The following is a 17,846-nucleotide window of genomic DNA, read 5'->3' on the forward strand; positions in this document are numbered from 1 at the left end:
TTATGGAGTACTTCAAGTGGCCATGCAAAACCTGGACCTCTTGAGGATCTGGACTTTTGTTGTAGATGAGGGGAGGTTATTTACTTTGGAATCATCTTCTCCAAGTAGAATATATTCCATCCAACATGGGCTAGCTGGGACTCGATCCTCCAGATGTCCATGCTTTTTAACTGTCTTAATTGTATATTGTAAGATGCCCATCTATTATGACCACCCATTTTGGAATGGGTGGTCATAATAGCTTTAATAGATAAAATAAATACAAAATGTACAAGTGATCAGGAAGAATACTTTTCTCAAAGATAGACCCCTTACTTTGGAACACATAGTCTCCTGAGATTATGTTGATCCTACCTTTCTGTAAATCACTTAGAATCCTTAGAGTAAGCACTATTCAAATATTTGTTATACACAAATAAGCAAACCCTCTAGTTAACAGCTCAGACAACATAGACTTTGTTTAACCTGGGGCTAATTTTAATTACTTTAGGAGTAATTAAATGTTCCAATTAACCTGGGTTTTCTCTATACACAACATGTTAATGCTTCTCCATGATCCAATTAAAAATGTTGTGGAAATAAGGTCAGCATTAACTACATAATACCCTCTTTTCATTTCAAACGTTGTCTTCCATTCTGTCATTGACATCAAAGTGGATATGACATGTGCTTAGCACTTTTTAATTGCATGGATAGGCAGCATATAATTTCATAATCACTTTCATTTAGGATTTCATTTTACTTTTTTTATCTTGGAAGTGAAATGAAAGTGCATGAAAGAACATAGAATGTCCGAGAACAAAATAACAAAATGAGAAGCTTTTTGAATGTGTAATGGAATATTTGTACTATATTATATGTAAGGAATACTATACCCTACAATATGTGGTAGAATTTAGGCAAAGTTTGTTAGCAAATTGCGATTGATTATGTCAAATTCCAAAATTGTAAACCAATGTCAGCTCAGTAGAAAACTTTACGTGGGTAAGGTAATTACTTGCATCTGAATTTTGAATTCAGATTGAGCTTTAAGTTTATTAATGTAAACCAGCAGTATCGGATGCTACTCCACTCCTGTAGGCAGCTTCAATCCTTCGAAAAAGAATTAAGAATACCATAGAATTGGAATAATAGCATGATCTACAAAGAGCAGGTCAAACCTAACCTCTCCCAGATGCTGCGTCAAAAAGAATTGTTTTACCAGCTCTGCAGAAACTCAGCAGAGAGGTGGTGGTCCATTTGTGCAAGGGCAACTTGTTCCCTTCATTGAGAAAGATCAGTTAGAATTGTTTCAGGGACAGTTAATTTATTAACAAGCTTTCCCTGATTTCACTGAATGGGCAACTTCACTTATAAGAAGGTGGTGTTGAAGATATTCAGGCTGTCAATCCTGTAGAATTTTGCTGATAATCAGCACCTTAAATTGTATCTGGTAATTGGCTGGCCAGCATTGCAACTCCTGAAGCAGAGGTATTGCTTGGGCAAATTTAGATGCACCTGTATAACTACTTGGAAAGCTGAAGGACGTGACAATGAACTGTCTTCAGGGACAGCCTTGAATAGAGTGATAGTCCGTCTGATCTAGAAAAGGAAGTAACTGGCACACTAGATGTAGTTATGCAAGGGCGTCCAACTGGTATCCAAGCAGGAGCCACAAGTTCAGAACTCCAAGATTGTGAACCAGAACCAGAACTCAAGCCAAGGTATAGATGAAACATCTAGATTCAGAAGACTTTTCCTCATCAGAATCTAGACATTTCAAAGCACCTGGTCAAGACTTATATCACATCATCTGTCCAGCCCAGGACAGAGATAAGAACATCAGCTCCTTGATGATAAATTATTTCACTGAGTGGCTTCGTATAGATGTGGAATAGTAGGGAGAAATGGACAAGCCCTGTGGCAATTCAGAACATCTGAGAGCCTGACTACTTTCCTACCACTGATTGATACTTGATGCTCAGGCTGTCTCTTGGCTGTCAAATCTTTCCACTAGTTCCGTAATAGAAGACTTTAGTTTTTGCTTTAGAAGTACCCTGTTCAAACTGAACTGATGAGGCTAACTTAACACAAAATAAAGTGGGGGGAGGAGGCAGAGAGCATTTTGTCATAAAGACTTCAGAACAAAATTGTAACATGATGGTTTTACTGTCTAATTCATTGTGGCACAATCAATTTATCTCAGTCAATTATTTTTCCGGTAAACAGCATCTATTCCTAGAGCAATAAAAAACAGTTCTTTGTGAAGTTTTATCATGAAGATTTTTGCCAGCTTCAATGCTAAGGCAATTCTCTAGAAATCACTTTTTGCATATGAAATTAAGTGAGGATCACAGTTCTGATTTATGTGAAATTTACAGCACAATCAAATATTCTTTCTCTCTGTGTATATTCTTAGTCCAAGATAAAAATTATATGGGCTGGAAAAGTCAAAATAAACTCTAGATGAGAGCAAAAGTTGAATTTTCTACTTATCTGGATTTTTGCAATCAGATAAGGATAGTGCCACAGGAACAGTTTTCTGTGGTACTGCATTTACAGGATCCAGGTGCCACACTCTTAACTTATTCAAAGGTGATACATTTATCCATTTATCTTCTATCATACACTTGGAGTTTCATATCCTTGCAGTTCTTAACCATAATTTAATCTATTAATCCCATTTTCTGGATTCAACAACACATTGAACAATATATTACACAAGGCTAGGTTTGCTCAATGTATTGGGCTAAATGTGGCTGGCTTGTTTGTGGTTCAATAAACTAATGGTATACAAATGGCATTCACTTGTTATGTGAGCCTCAGACCAATGCAGGTTAATGCGCATCATTAAAAAAAAAAAAACTATGGTGCTTTCCTTAGCAATATTTTACTTTTAATCCTCTTTCAGATAATTTTGTGAAGAGATAAAACAGTACTCTAAACCTTTTATGAAAGATATGAGTGATTTGAATAATCTCCTTGAGTTTAAACCTTCAGTAAATTTCCCAATTAATACTTACATAAGTGTTAAATGGCAATTAGTAGATGCACTTATCACAAATAAGATTTCTTTTTAGTCTTTAATTTACCAGTTCCATTTCTTATAATAGATGGAATTGGACAAACCACGGTGTTTTCTGCATTTGCTCAAATGGGGGTCAGCCCTAATAAACTAATGGGTAAGCCTACAGTATAAGAATCTAAAGGTATCAGTAAAATAAATTGTTCAGGTTCTAGAGAATTATTAGTTCACACCTAGCGGTTTGAAAGATGGAATAGCTACCAGAAATAGAATCTATGTTCTTTAAAATAAAAGCTAATGCTGGAAAGTTAATCAGGATTAGTCAAATTTATTAAAGAATGAGATGCTGATAAGGTTGAACTTTATTTATTTACTTTGTCATCTACAGCAATCAAGGGATTTTTAGCAGCTTAAAACATCCTCCAGGACCTGTAATTTTGTATATTCCTGACTTTAGCATTATGAATCACTTAATATCCTTAACTGAGATACCTTTGATAGTAGATATCTAAAACAAAACAAAAAAATTAAAGAAAAGAAAATGGAGCACCATTCAAGCAGAGCACAAGTATAACAAAGAAAAGTGCAGTTTGGAAATTGAGAAAAAATGGGAAATAAACATTGCGCAAAAATAAAAGAAATAAAGTCACAAGAAGAATAAACTATATGAACTTCAATTGTATAAATAAATAAAAACCTTGCATATTATTCTTCAACCAAGGCTAGAAAAATTCTAAAACATTGTTTTATACATCACTCCATGATTTATTGAATAAGCCTAAAATGTAAACTAGGTGGTTTGAACTATAAAGGTTGATGCAGCAGGAATGAGGGTAGAGCTATAATATAATATGGGTGGGGTGATGGAGTAGTCTTTATTTTTTGTGTTTTATAGAGAGGCATCTTTTTTTCATCTTTAAAACTATATGAATGCATAGCACATCAAGAGCCACACTACAAAAAATGGTATGTCTAGGATCCATTTGGAGAAGTTTCAAGACTTAAGGAAAAACTATATAGTCTAAGTCTTAACTCTTTCCTTAGCCAAATGTTGAAATGGCTTTAAAGGGGGGCCCTTTCCAGTCTAGGGTATACTTAGGGGCCACAAAACAGATGTAGATGTGCTGCATGCTTTCTTGGGCATGTTCTTTGGAGAAAAATAGGTTGCATTAGAACTACAGAAAATGATTAAAAAGGGATATGAAACCTTAGCTAGAATAGAATTGAAGAATCAGGGATGGCAAAACTTGAAAAGACTGATGATGCCAGAAAAGAAAAAAATGAAGAAAAGAAAAAAATGGTAAAGTGAATTTCTTTCCAGCAAGTTGAATTTATATGATGATCTGACGTTCAAGGAGAAGAGTAAAGACAATAGACCAGGGGTCCCCAACCACCGGTCCGCGGACCGGTACCGGTCCGTGGAACAAGTCCTACCGGGCCGCTGGTTTGCTGGGCGCCGCCATCTTTTTCTGATGAAAAAGTGCTTCCGGTGAGCTTTTCCAGGTAGAAAGCTTACCGGAAGCACTTTTTCATCAAAAAAAGATGGCGGCGCCCAGCTAATGCCGGTACCGGGCCGCGCCATAAAAAAGGTTGGGGATACCGGGCTGCGGCATAAGAAAGGTTGGGGATCACTGCAATAGACAATATCAATAGAGGCAAAAAGGAAGGAAACAGGTGTCACGTTACACCCATGGTTCAAGTTTCTGCAGCCACTGTTGTGGTTGTGTTTTAAGATTGGCCAATTTATAGTTACATCTTTTGAAAGAAATATGTATCCATTGAACATGTGTTCAACAGACAATCTAGAATGAGATTCTGATCATTCTATTTCTTCTATTTACTCTACAAATGTCAGATTTACATAAAACATTTCATTTGTAATGTAAACACTTGAGTTAACAGAAGTGATAAATGCTAATTTAATGTCAGTTAGGGAGCCATAAATAAGTGTATGAAACAAGCCTGAGTTCATACTTGAAGAGGATTGCAGAGATGTAATTTCTGATTCTGTACATAAATAATGCTTTGGTCAGCAGTTTTATATTGGTATACTAGACAACCTGTGAACTGTAGGTCATCATTTCAGAGCTATTTCCTTCCCTAAAATGAAAAACAGAATGATTATGGGCAGACAAAATATTAGTAGGACCGAGAGCAACTTCTGACATCTTATTGTTATCCCCATTTACTTTCTTTGTGGGAAGCTGGCAGTCCTTTCCTCCCTCCCTCCCTCCCTCCCTCCCTCCCTCCCTCCCTCCCTCCTTATCTCCCTTTCCCCTCCCCCTTTCTCCTTCTATCTCTCTGTCCCTTCCCAGCAGCCAAGTCAGTGGCCCCATCCTTCCTTCCCAAGTTTTCAGGGCTCGTTGAAAGTGAAGATCATATGACTGCAACTGACTATGGCACTGCCATAGTAGCATTGAAAGCAGCAGCACAGTGGTGCTGAAGTGATTTTTTAAAAATCCCCAAATTTCATTTCCTCAGGAGTAATATATCCTGCATTCTATAAGGTAGCCACTTGAGATACCTTTGTTTCCCTGTGATGTACTGTTTCACCTAATTTAAGGTTACAAAATATCACACACAAAAGTTTTAGTCCTATGTAGAAATGAACATATTTGTAGTCATTTCACAAATATAAGTAAAAGATATTTTATACATATATATAGTAATTTCAAATTTAATTGGTATTTTGAGTATCCCACAAAGACAGATCTTTTAGATAAAATCTCACACTTTGCCAATAAAGAATTCTATTCTATTCTATTCTATTCTATTCTATTCTATTCTATTCTATTCTATTCTATTCTATTCTATTCAAGTAGCAAACACCTTTTCTGTAGTCATGTAAGTTCTGCCACTCTGCTTAAGCTGTACATGAGATTGCATGATAAAATAAAACATTCCATTTAAATTGTACTCATTGTTACTTTAGAAAAGTGTTTTAGATAAGATGATATTAGTTAACACTGATATATAAGTTAAATTGCATTTGACAATAGAACATCGAGTATATGGGTTTATATATTTGTTTTTATACTATTTGTTTCTTAATGTAGATTTTTTTCTATAAGTTGGTTTTATCCTGCCCACAGTTGCTTTAAGGAGATAGGCAGTACACAGATCCAATCAATCAATAAAAGTCATAACAGTACAACTGACTTGCATGAGAAAATATCAAATACAGTAAGTGTCTTCATGACTCTGATATCATTGAGAAAGTTTTAGCCCTCAGTCTTCCCATAGATGAATAAAGGCAATCAGCAGGCTTTCCCCTCACTATGGAATGACTTTATTTCATAAAATCTGAAATATTTTTTTCTGCACTATTCATTTGCTTCTGTATTAAGCCTCCCAGCAGTATGCATGTGTGCAACAAGTGTCATTCACACAGACCCTAAAGCAACACAAGACCTTCCAAAGCCTTAGTGGTAGCTCCTAGAGCATTTCCAAAAGCTTCTATTGGATTTTAATTTTTAATATAATGAAAGGGGGGCATAGTAAAAATGTGGGGAACAATCATACTGCATATATGATTTTAATAAAATTACATATAGTTTTTGTATGGCTCCCATCAGAACGTTGCCTATGGTAAATCACTCAAAAGCCAAGTACAACTTTCAGTCCACAAAATGTTGTAAATTCACAACCTAAATACAGGTAGGCATAGGATCAAACATTTTATATTAGTGATACCTTTGCTCACTCTCTCATCTAAAATCTTGCAAATCTCCAAGACTCAATTTCAAATATTAGCAGGTCAGAAAACTCCTTGAAAATACTTTATTCTTTCTTTTACAGCGCCGATCACCCAACCTTATTATTACGTTAAACCTATTGAAATGCATTTGACTAAATTAATCATTTTCATTCTCTTTCCTGGCAATGTATTATTTCTTTTTTTTCTATTCATGATACCGCCTTTTATTCATGCACTAAATAGAATCAGTCTATCTTCCTAAAAGTGATCTCATTTCCAAATGATGTGCTTGTACCGGTGCAAGGCAACGTTATGCTGCCACCACTTCAAGTTCTACCATGTTCTGTGATTTGTTCTGGCTCCTGTTGAGTAAGGGAGTCATTTATCAGTATGCCTGGCAGGAGCTCACCATTATAGCAACCTAGACAAAACACAGATAAAGGTATTGAACGCATTCTTTGTTGTTGCTCAAGGAGGCACGTTATTTCCAAGGTGTTCCCAGAATCAAGTTGAAATGCTGGCTTTGACTTACAAAGCCATGCAGTCTGGGTTCGATGTAGCTGAACTATCTCTTGTGCCTGGATAGATCATTCTATGACCTCAAACATGCCCCTGCCTTCTGAGCTTAGAATAGATGGGAAAAGAACAGCATACAAATGCTTGAAATAAAGAGGTTGCCTTGTTTAGGATATTAGAGCAAAATTTAGCAATGTAGTATAGTATTCAATATTACTGTGCATAATGGCATTTAGATATGTTGGCACTTTAATAGTTTTTTAATAAATTCTATAATAAATTGCATTTATTATAGAAATTCCTTTATTTTAACAGCCTCTTAAAGCTTATATACATACCTTATGTTGAAATGATCATCCCTTCCTTCCTTCCTTCTTTCCTTCCTTCCTTCCTGAAGCTTTTAAAAGAAATAACAGAAATGAATAATTCTCAACTTACCTTCTTTGCTAAATTTCTCCTCTCATGGGATTTCTTTTCTTGTTGACTTACCTACACTAGAGTTCCTTAACCTTTCTGGTTTTATGGACTGGCAAGGGAGGAGAGGGGATGGTTCTGGTGGTGGGCAAGCACGTGTTGTATGAGTGTATACGAGGCTCCATTTGCGTGAGTGGCAGGCAAACACACTCACTATTTGCACAAATGGAACGTACACACGCACATGGTCACCAGCTGCTCATCCACTGCTCACACAAGTGGGGATGTACATGCGCTCGCTCTCCACTTCCGCGGCCCAGTTCCAAACAGCTCAAGGCCCAGTAGTGGGACATGGCCTGGTGTTGGGAACCCCTGACCTATACAATGAAGTTTTGTCATCAGATCCTTTTGTAAGCTACTACTAATGCTGATGTCTGAAGCTCTGGCAGCAGGTTGGCCTTTTGATAGCTTCCTATAGCATAATGTATCTTGATTAACTAATAGTTAATAAAGGGAGTTAATGTGCGTCACAATTCTTGAAAGTCCTGTCAGGTCTTTATCAGATTTGCAGATGGGCTTTCAAACCTAACCTTTTCTTCAGATTACAACGAATGTTCAATTTCACTACTTAAATTACATTTTGTCATACTTGGGAGAAATTGCTCTATTCATTCAGAATCACCCTCCCCTCAAAAAGTCATCTTTCCACCTTTCTGAAATCTTACAAGGCACAGATTTACTTAAGCTTTTCAGAATTGGAAGACAAACCAGTTCCTGTAATTTCAAGTCAATTAATAGATCTGGGTAGAACAAATATATTTTGAATGCAGGTGACTTTTAAAAAATGATGTTTCTGTGGCTGTATATTTTTGTTATGTTTTAAAATAAAGATTTCCAGGTTTCTTTTTTTAAAAACACTAGTTTAAAAGTCCCAGGAAGCCAAGCAACTACTAAAGAAGACTATCATTCACAATAGTCTTGTTCCTAACTCTTTGCTTTTCCCCTCTAAAAATAATAAGTGAACCAAATACATTTATTTCTTAGAGTTGCAAATAACAGGCTTGGCAACAACTCACAGCAGCTCTATTTGCTGCCAAGCTACCTTCTGAGCTATGGCCTTTCTTTTCTAAAGGGCAGGTTTGTTGAAACCAAAACAAGGATATTATTGCAAGTATTCATTTGGCTTTCATTCTGATTATGTCCTGTGTTGTTATTGTTGCTAACACAAAATTAACAAATCCAGCCTTTTATCCATGTTGTACAGCCAAATCTTGCTAAATCAAGTCTTCTTACCAGTTTTACTAATATTTTCTGGCTCTATTTGTACTACATGCTTAACTGTTGGGAGAGTTAAATATGTCATGCAAACAACAAAATTAATTTGTTTGACAATCAACCCAGACAGGTTTAGATCTAGATCCAAACAGATCCAGTCCTCTTTGGAATTAAGCAAACTTATCTGGGTTAACCAGCTACTCCTGCCCCACAGCACCTACTTAAGAGCAGACTAACACTTCCAAGTTTATGGTTGAAATGAAGTCTAGTCTGTAGTTTTAATTTGTAACCCCTTTCTGGAGGTAGAAAAATAACACAGAGGATGGGATGAATATGTCACAAAGCTCAAAATCTATCTATGGTAGCACTAATTCCAAATATACCACCAATATTCCCTTCATGTCAGCAGACTTCCTTCTTTTAAGAAGTCAGAAAGTGAAAAGGATAATGATGATATCTCCACTGTCTTGTAGTAGAGAACAAGCAATGGTTGTCACAAATGGAGGTAGATTTACAATAGAGAAAAAATGGTGAGGAATTCCTCATTAGTCCCCTATGATGCTTCCTATCATATCAGCTTAAATTTGTGTGTGTGTGTTTTCTGGATTAGTGGACTTGGACTGGGATTTCAGGCTATAAGACTATTGGCTATAAGACTATTTTAGAAAAAAATAGAATAACAGAGTTGGAAGGGACCTTGGAGGTCTTCTAGTCCAGTGGTCGCCCACTGGTGGGCCGTGAGAAAATTTTGGTGGGCCGTAGAGAAATGTCACCCGCAGAGCACCTCCCAAAGCAATTAATCCAGACTGCGCAGGAACACAAGGCTGCGCTGCCCACGTTGGCCCATGGGAACCCTCCCACCCACTCACTCCTTACCCGGCAAACTTGCCTGCTAAATTGCTATTTTTCCTTTTTTTTGCCAACTATCAGCTGTTCTGCTGTGCCGGGAGATTTAGATTAGCTAGGAAACAGGAAATGGTTGGATGTCTTGATTTCTAGCTAGTCTTTAGATCTTCGGCTCTGCTTTTAAGCACAGCCAAACCTCCCTTAGGACTGAAGGTTCTATTATTCAGTGCAGACTCATGGCAAGCAAATTTTATGTGACAGACTCAGGTTAGCCAATGGCAGATAGATAGTTCACTGAATGATTCTGTGAGGAACTCAATCTGCCTGCCTGCTTTGCCTGATTTTGGGTAAAAGTTGCTCTTTTTTAATAAAAAAAATCCAATATTTATATAAATATTTACATACAAGCCATGCCCAGCCAGTCACATGACCACCAAGCCACACCCACAAATTAGGCCATGCCCACAGAACCGGTTAGTGGTCCCTGGGATTTAAAATTATGAGTTTGGTGGTCCCTGAGGTCCAAAAGGTTGGCGACCCCTGTTCTAGTCCAACCCCCTGCTTAGGCAGGAAACCCTACACCATTTCAGACAAATGGTTATCCAATCTCTTCTTAAAAACTTCCAGTATTGGAGCATTTACAACTTCTGGAGGCAAGTTGTTCCACTGATTAATTGTTCTGTCAGGAAATTTCTCCTTAGTTCTAAGTTGCTTCTCTTCTTGATTAGTTTCCAGCCATTGCTTCTTGTCCTACCCTCAGGTGCTTTGAAGAATAGTTTGACTCCCTCTTCTTTGTGACAGCCCCTGAGATATTGAACACTGCTATCATGTCACCCCAGTCTTTCTTTTCGTCAGACTAGACATACCCAATTCCAGCAGCTGTTCTTTATATGTTTTAGCCTCCAGTCTTTGTTGCTCTTCTCTGCACTCTTTCTGGAGTCTCAACATTTTTTTTACATTGTGGCGACCAAAACTGAATGCAGTATTTCAAGTGTGACCTTACCACGGCATTATAAAGTGGTATTGATACTTCACATGTTAATTTAACCTTCATGTGTTAATAAGTGTTTTCTATTTATTTATTTATTAAATTTAAAGAATATTAATTTTAAAAAAAGAAATCCCAGGTACCAAAGTTGTGAGCACATTGTTTCTGGCAAATAATACATTTTATAATGCTGACATAAATATTATCAATATATGGTTTCCCCTTAGCTATACTAACAAGTTAGGTGACTCTTTCCTTCCAGAGAACAGAAATTTAAATGCTTTCTTGTTTAAAATTGCCACAGCATTGAATTATGCACTTTTAAAAAATTCAACCAACCAAACAGCTAACCAACCAAGCAAGTAGTCCTATTCAGAGATAGCTTTTTAACTAATTATTTCCCAATTTTCGCTATTTTTTTTAATTGCTTGAAAAACTGTTGGCTTGAAAAACATGGCTCTTCATAAATGTATTTGGGGACAAAAAGATCATGCTGTTCCTAAATGACAGCATTTCATATTGATTGTTCACAAATGTATTTATTGAGTTTTGTTTTTAATCTTATTGCAATTATACTGTAAAGTTCTTAGAGTCTCTAGAAAAAGAACATATAAATTGTAGTAATAAACACACAATGGACACTTTACTAGTGATCTCTCCTACTGATTATGTTGAGGGGTCCTTGGTGCTCTCTGGGCTTGGTTGTTTTTCTTGCAGACATTTCATTACCCGCATTAGATAATATCATCAGTGCTAAATGTGCTAGATCATCATCAGACTAATATTCTCCTTTATTGGTACTGATGATGTTGTCCAGTATAAAATTGTAGGAGAGAGAAAACAATGAGATCCACATATTACAGACCAATCTCCTTATGCTGCGTCACCTGTAAAGTCATGGAATAAATTATTAACCAATCCATCATCCTCCACTTAGAGACAAACAACCTACTCTCCAATAAACAATTTGGTTTCAGAAAAAAACTATCCTGTAATCTGCAACTCTTACACTGCAAAAACATATGGACGACACAACTCGACCAGGGCAAAGCAATAGACGCAATCTACATAGACTTCTGTAAAGCCTTTGATTCAGTGGTACACGACAAACTACTCCTAAAAATAAAATCCTATGATATCTCTGGACAACTGAATAACTGGATAGAAGCATTCCTGGCAAACAGACAACAAATGGTCAAAATTGGGAACGTCCTATCAAATTCTGTACCTGTCAATAGTGGTGTCCCCCAAGGCAGTGTTCTAGGACCAACTCTCTTCATACTCTACATAAATGACCTCTGCAATCATATTAAGAGCAATTGCGTTCTTTTCGCTGATGATGTAAAGCTGTTCAATACCACAGACAATACTGCTACCCTACAAAAAGATCTTGACTATGTATCAGAATGGTCAAACAAATGGCAACTTCAAATCTCAACAAATAAATGCTCTGTCTTACATATTGGCAAAAAAAATCAGAAAATAAAATACAAGCTGAATAGTCAAGATCTTGTTGATGACCCAAGCTCTGTAAAGGACCTTGGAATACTCACCTCTAATGATCTAAGTGCTAGAGCCCACTGCAACTACATAGCCAAAAAGGCATTAAGAGTTGTTAACCTAATCCTACGTAGCTTTTTCTCTGGTAATATCACACTACTAACCAGAGCATACAAAACATTTGCTAGACCAATACTTGAATACAGTTCATCAGTCTGGAACCCACATTACATATCTGATATTAGCACAATTGAGAAAGTCCAGAAATATTTCACAAGAAGAGTTCTCCACTCCTCTACTCGTTGTAGAATACCTTATGCCACCAGACCTGAAATTCTAGAACTAGAAAACCTTGAATTACACCGTCTTCGGTCTGATTTAAGCATGGTATATAAAATCATACATTGCAATGTCCTACCTGTCAATGAATACTTCAGCTTCAACCATAACAACACAAGAGCACACAATAGATACAAACTCAAAGTTAACCGCACCAAACTTGATTGCAGGAAATACGACTTCAGCAATAGAGTGGTCAATGTCTGGAATACTCTACCCGACTCTGTAGTTTCTTCCCCAAACCCCAAAAACTTTAACCTTAGACTGTCTACTATTGACCTCACCCCTTTCCTAAGAGGTCTGTAGGGGGCGTGCATAAGCGCACCAACGTGCCTACCTTCCCTGTCCTATTGTTTCTCTTATTCTTCTGTTATTTTTCTTATATGTACCCATTTCATGTATTCACAACTATGTATACACTTATACTTATTATCTTGTAAACAATTGGCAAATCAAATAAATAAATAAATAAATAAATAAATAAATATTGATGAAAGGAAGCATCAATATAATACAATTTTCATAGGAGAAGAAATGGGAGAAAAAACTTAACTCTTTTTAGTTTGCTGGTACAAATTAAAGATGATGATCCAGATAGTATAGTAAGAATATTTTCTTTACTTTACACTACACAATGCTGTGGTAGGAATGTTTACACTCTGCAACTTGGCTGACAACCTGCCACTTTGACATTGTAAATGTTGTGTAACATGGATTGTGTAGAATTACATTGCATCATAACGTTTTCATGTTCTTTTGTGATTTTTGTACAAATGTTTCTTAAGATTATTTCAAGGGGTTCAGGGAAAATTATTTCAAGGGTTCTTTCAGGACAAAATGTTTGAGAAAGGCTGCTCTAAAACCAATATACAGGTTACATTCAGAAATACCATGCAGGAAACATTTAGACTATATAGTCTCAATGCATTATCATTTTAGGAGTTACTTTGAAATCATCTTTCTTGATCTTGGGGTAGGCCTCTCTCTCATTCTTTTAAAAGCAAGAGTAAACAAAAGGCAACAATACAATAACATTATGCATCTCTATAACTGCCATCTTAAAATAAGAAGTAATTGCACTTAATTACAATTAGATTTCTGAATATTTAGGACCAGGTTATTACAAGAATTCTGTTAAATCTAAACCAGAGTGATTTAACACAATTTAATTTGACTGGATCACACCAATTTCCTTCAAAAATCATTATTTCACCTCAGTTTTTACATTGAAAACCATGATCATTAAATGTTAAAAGCAGGGTTGCTCTTCAATAATAGTGAAGGCTGAAAGCAAATGCCCATACATGTTCTCAACAAGGTCTGCTATGGATTTATACTCCATGCTTTTTTCTGGGATGCTCAATATTAAATATGAAACACAATATAATTCTGTTCCCTGGGGGGGAGGGAGTATTTTTTTCTCCCCTTTCTCTTTCTTTTTACTCAATGCCAATGGGAATTAGTTGCTGGAAACTCCAGATAAGCAGCTCATTAATAGTTCATTGGGTCCAAGGTGCAGCCCAGGAACTACTGGTAGTCTGTGAGACCAATATGGATGATCTGTACTGAATGTCATAATAAATAGACCTTTAAAACATGCTGAAATCTTGTGAGGTAATCAATCAACACGGTACTTGGTGATATAGCTTGAGATCCATTAAAATTAAGTTACATAACAATGTAACTGAAAATGATGAGCAACTATGATAATTCTATTAACTAATAGGCTATCAGATTGCCATTTTTAGAAGTGCATGTGAAGTTAGTGAACATAAAATGTTATGGATGAATTGGGAATAATCTTTGAAAGGTGTGAAATGTAATAACATTTTCAGTTCAGTCATGGCCATTGTTCACCAAGCCTGAGATGAACTAACTTATCATTTCATCTGAACTATTGTTGCATACTATAGTTTCATCACTTCTGCATAATGATCTGACAAAAATAGTTAGTCCAAAATTTGTTTTCACTGACATCCAATGTGTAATGCTCTACAGACTCTTCAGCAATATTTTCTTTTGTATTGTTAAATGAACTGAATCTCCCCTGGCTTACAGCTAGGAAAAGAAGATGAAGTATTATGAACATAGGTCAAATTATGTCAACTACATTATGTTTATCTAGAGGTAAGTATGTAATGTTCACTGATTGTAGCTCAGATTAGACTTGAACTGCTTTGGCAGCTGTCATCACTGAATAATGGAAAGGTATTCAGTTCTTCTAAAGTACAATTTTTAACATGTTAATCTCAATTAAGCTCAAACATTTCTCATTAGAATATACTAGAAATATATAATGGTTCTCTCAATCCAGCCATACACTGGGCAGCCAGGGTCATTATATGTGATGCTGTAAATGAAAGCCATCTGAATATGTTCTAACTAGTATATCTGCATAATCTACTTACTCTGGAAAGAACACAGCCTCCAGGTGAAGTACAACTTTCTGCCAATAATTCTTTATAACTATTTGGCTCCAACTGAAGCACATGAAGTGATTTCTACACAGAGAAATATGTATATGTAAAGCTTGTGTAAAACTACTTTTGAAGTAACAATATTTGATAGCTGATAATGCAGCAAATAAAAGCCTAAGGAACTTTCTAGGAAATGCAAGATTTTAGAAATGCATTATGAATTGACTGATTAAAAACTGCTTTTAATCTCATGTGTGAAAATATCCTATTTTATTAATTGCTCCAGCTGTATATCAGGAATTGGAGGGCACTGGGATATATGATACTTCAGCTTTACTCTGATAAGCCCTTTACTAAAAGATCATCTTAAGAATCTGCCATGAGTAATCACCTCACCTCTGTGTGCTGTGCTTGTGGGGGTTATATATTTTCAGTTGAATTAATAATTTTCTATGATATAGTCAATATTTATTCTGAGTTCAAAGAGCAAGATTCAAGTTAATGCTCTGGTAGAACTGAAATATCATGACACATCCCAAGCACAGGTTTTTTTTTCCTATTGCATCCTACCTTTGATGTTTTAAAGCTGAAGAAAAAGACGCTGCTTATTAATTCAATGTCATAGGAACATATTGCAATCCAAATGTGAATATCCTGTAAATAAAGGATTTAATGCAGTAAACATAAATTTTATATAAATACAAATGTTATCATGCTGGACAACTGAAATCCTTGCTAGATAAGAATTGGTGCTGTCATTAACATGAAAAAAGTAAAGTATCTTTATGAACTTTCTCTGTGATCCTTGATAAATTTTATTTATGAAGCAATCTATGTGAAATATTTGTAGTAAAATAAATTTATTTATCAAGTTAACACTTAATCAGGTAGCAATCAACAGGCCTCCGTCCTGTCACTTTTTTAAAGTTATCTGTAGAGATGCTGCGTATCTCAGCAAGGTTCTAGGACGCCACCTAGGGTTACACAAAAGACCTTGAATTTTTTTTCCCCTCAAGAGTTAGATTTAAATTTTAAGGATTAATATAAATACAATAGATAGTTCTAGTGTAATGCCTTGTCTTCAGAAAAAGGTTTGATGGAATAATGAAAGGTTTGAAGAAACAAATTGTTTTGCCATATGTCAAGTTTTAGCCAGATACCAGCCAGTGGGTTCTGATCTATAAGCATTGTGAGATTGGGAGCTTCTCAACAAAGGCTTGGCTGCTCAGGACCAATTTGCACCCACAGCCTTGGAGTATCTCCATTGCTTGAAATCTCTTTACTCACTGCTGTGTTTATTGTCTCTGGGTCCTCAAAGGACTAGTTGTCTGGCACCTTGCTTTGGCTGATCCTTGGCAAAACAGAAATATATATAATAGGTCTTTTGATTGTTTCTATGTTATAGCATAGTTACCTTAAATGATTTTATTTGATCAAAAGAAAAGCAACCTCTTAAAATTAAGATGTCACAAAGGGGAGTTTTACAAGAAATCATAGAAAAAAACAATTCAAATGACCCTGGAAAGCTTGTCAGTCCCTGAAAAGCTTCTTCAGTCAGGTCACAACACAATTTAGCAATTTTAAACTTGTCAGTATTTTCTAACAGGTTTCCCCCCAAAAGTCATGTTGGCTACTAAGTGTTGACACTGAAGCACATTAATTAACCCTACTTAGTTTAAACCTCATTTCAGCAGACATTTTCTACTGTTCCACTGCTAGAAAATGAAGACATAAAATAAGACATTTGAGGAAGCGAAAACACCTGTAAAGGTCTTTGTTCTGTGGAGGCAGATCTAGTAGCGGCTTGACAGGTTAATAGGTGAGCAAGAAGAAGACAAGGGAGATTGTCCATTGCTGATTGTAAAATACACATGGTAAACCCTCTCATCATGCACTGCATTGAGTTTCTTCTAAAACAAGCAAAGATAAGCAGGCAAAATGGGATTAGCTCAAGTCTATGTCTTCTATAGTTCATATGTTTCCTGAATTACCTCGTTGACCTATAACTTGAACTATTTGATATATAGCAAGATTTCCATTTTTCTCTATCTACCTAGAGCTCCTTAAACTCTTTTCATTTGTTATCTAAACTCATATGAGAATTGTGCTGCTTTCATGTTTAACAAGAGTAAAAACTGCTGCACAACCAACTGCTGTTTGTTTGCTCAACAATAAATCCCATTAAATTTAGTGAAACATACTCCCATGTGCCTGTCTTTCAGCCTAAGGTTCTGAGGCTAAGCTTCATGTACCTGAGACTCAGAATAAGTCTCATTAAAAAATGCAGTGGAACATACTCCTTCACAAAAATACAGTACATAGTGCTGCTAACCTACAACTAAATGTTCAGTTCCTTATTGCTTTGTCCAAATTTTAATGTTCTATTAGTGGAAAGCAACACATACCAGAGAAACTTCTGATCGCTAACTCTGCAGCTCCTTATATTGTTATTCATTTGGTAAATCTTCTGAACATTGTGGGCTGTATCTTATAGGGCTATACATGACCTTCTGCGTCTGTATCCTTCTCAGTGCATGGCATGAGAATCAAATTTTGTCCTCTCTAGTTTCCCAGTTAGCAGCCTATTCCTATTTTCCCATTTATTTAAGATCATGCTCTTTCCTTCTTCCAGAAGCTTTCATTGGCTTCTGGCTACATTTTCAGGTAGCACCATAGGGTTAGGAAGCTCTGAAGGCTGCAAGTTTCATATATTGAATATTTATCTATGATATACAAGCTGATTTTCTTTTCTCTGACACTCTTATAATCCTATGAAGTAGAACATAATTTATCTCAAATAGGGGGTCAAAGGTCTCAAAGGCCAGCTTTCCTGATTCACCTGATGAATCA

General features: G+C 36.1%; 1 protein-coding gene across 4 annotated transcripts in view; it reads left to right on the forward strand.

The window, feature by feature from the left end:
• The window catches only part of SYT6 (synaptotagmin 6), a 165,838-nt gene that overhangs the window by 113,670 nt on the left and 34,322 nt on the right, over window positions 1-17,846 (forward strand). The window lies entirely within an intron of this gene.

The sequence above is a fragment of the Notechis scutatus genome, chromosome 3 (genome assembly GCF_049901735.1).
Source record: "Notechis scutatus isolate UNSWTSFEM ecotype Mainland chromosome 3, rNotScu1.2, whole genome shotgun sequence".
In the NCBI taxonomy this organism is placed as follows: domain Eukaryota; kingdom Metazoa; phylum Chordata; class Lepidosauria; order Squamata; family Elapidae; genus Notechis; species Notechis scutatus.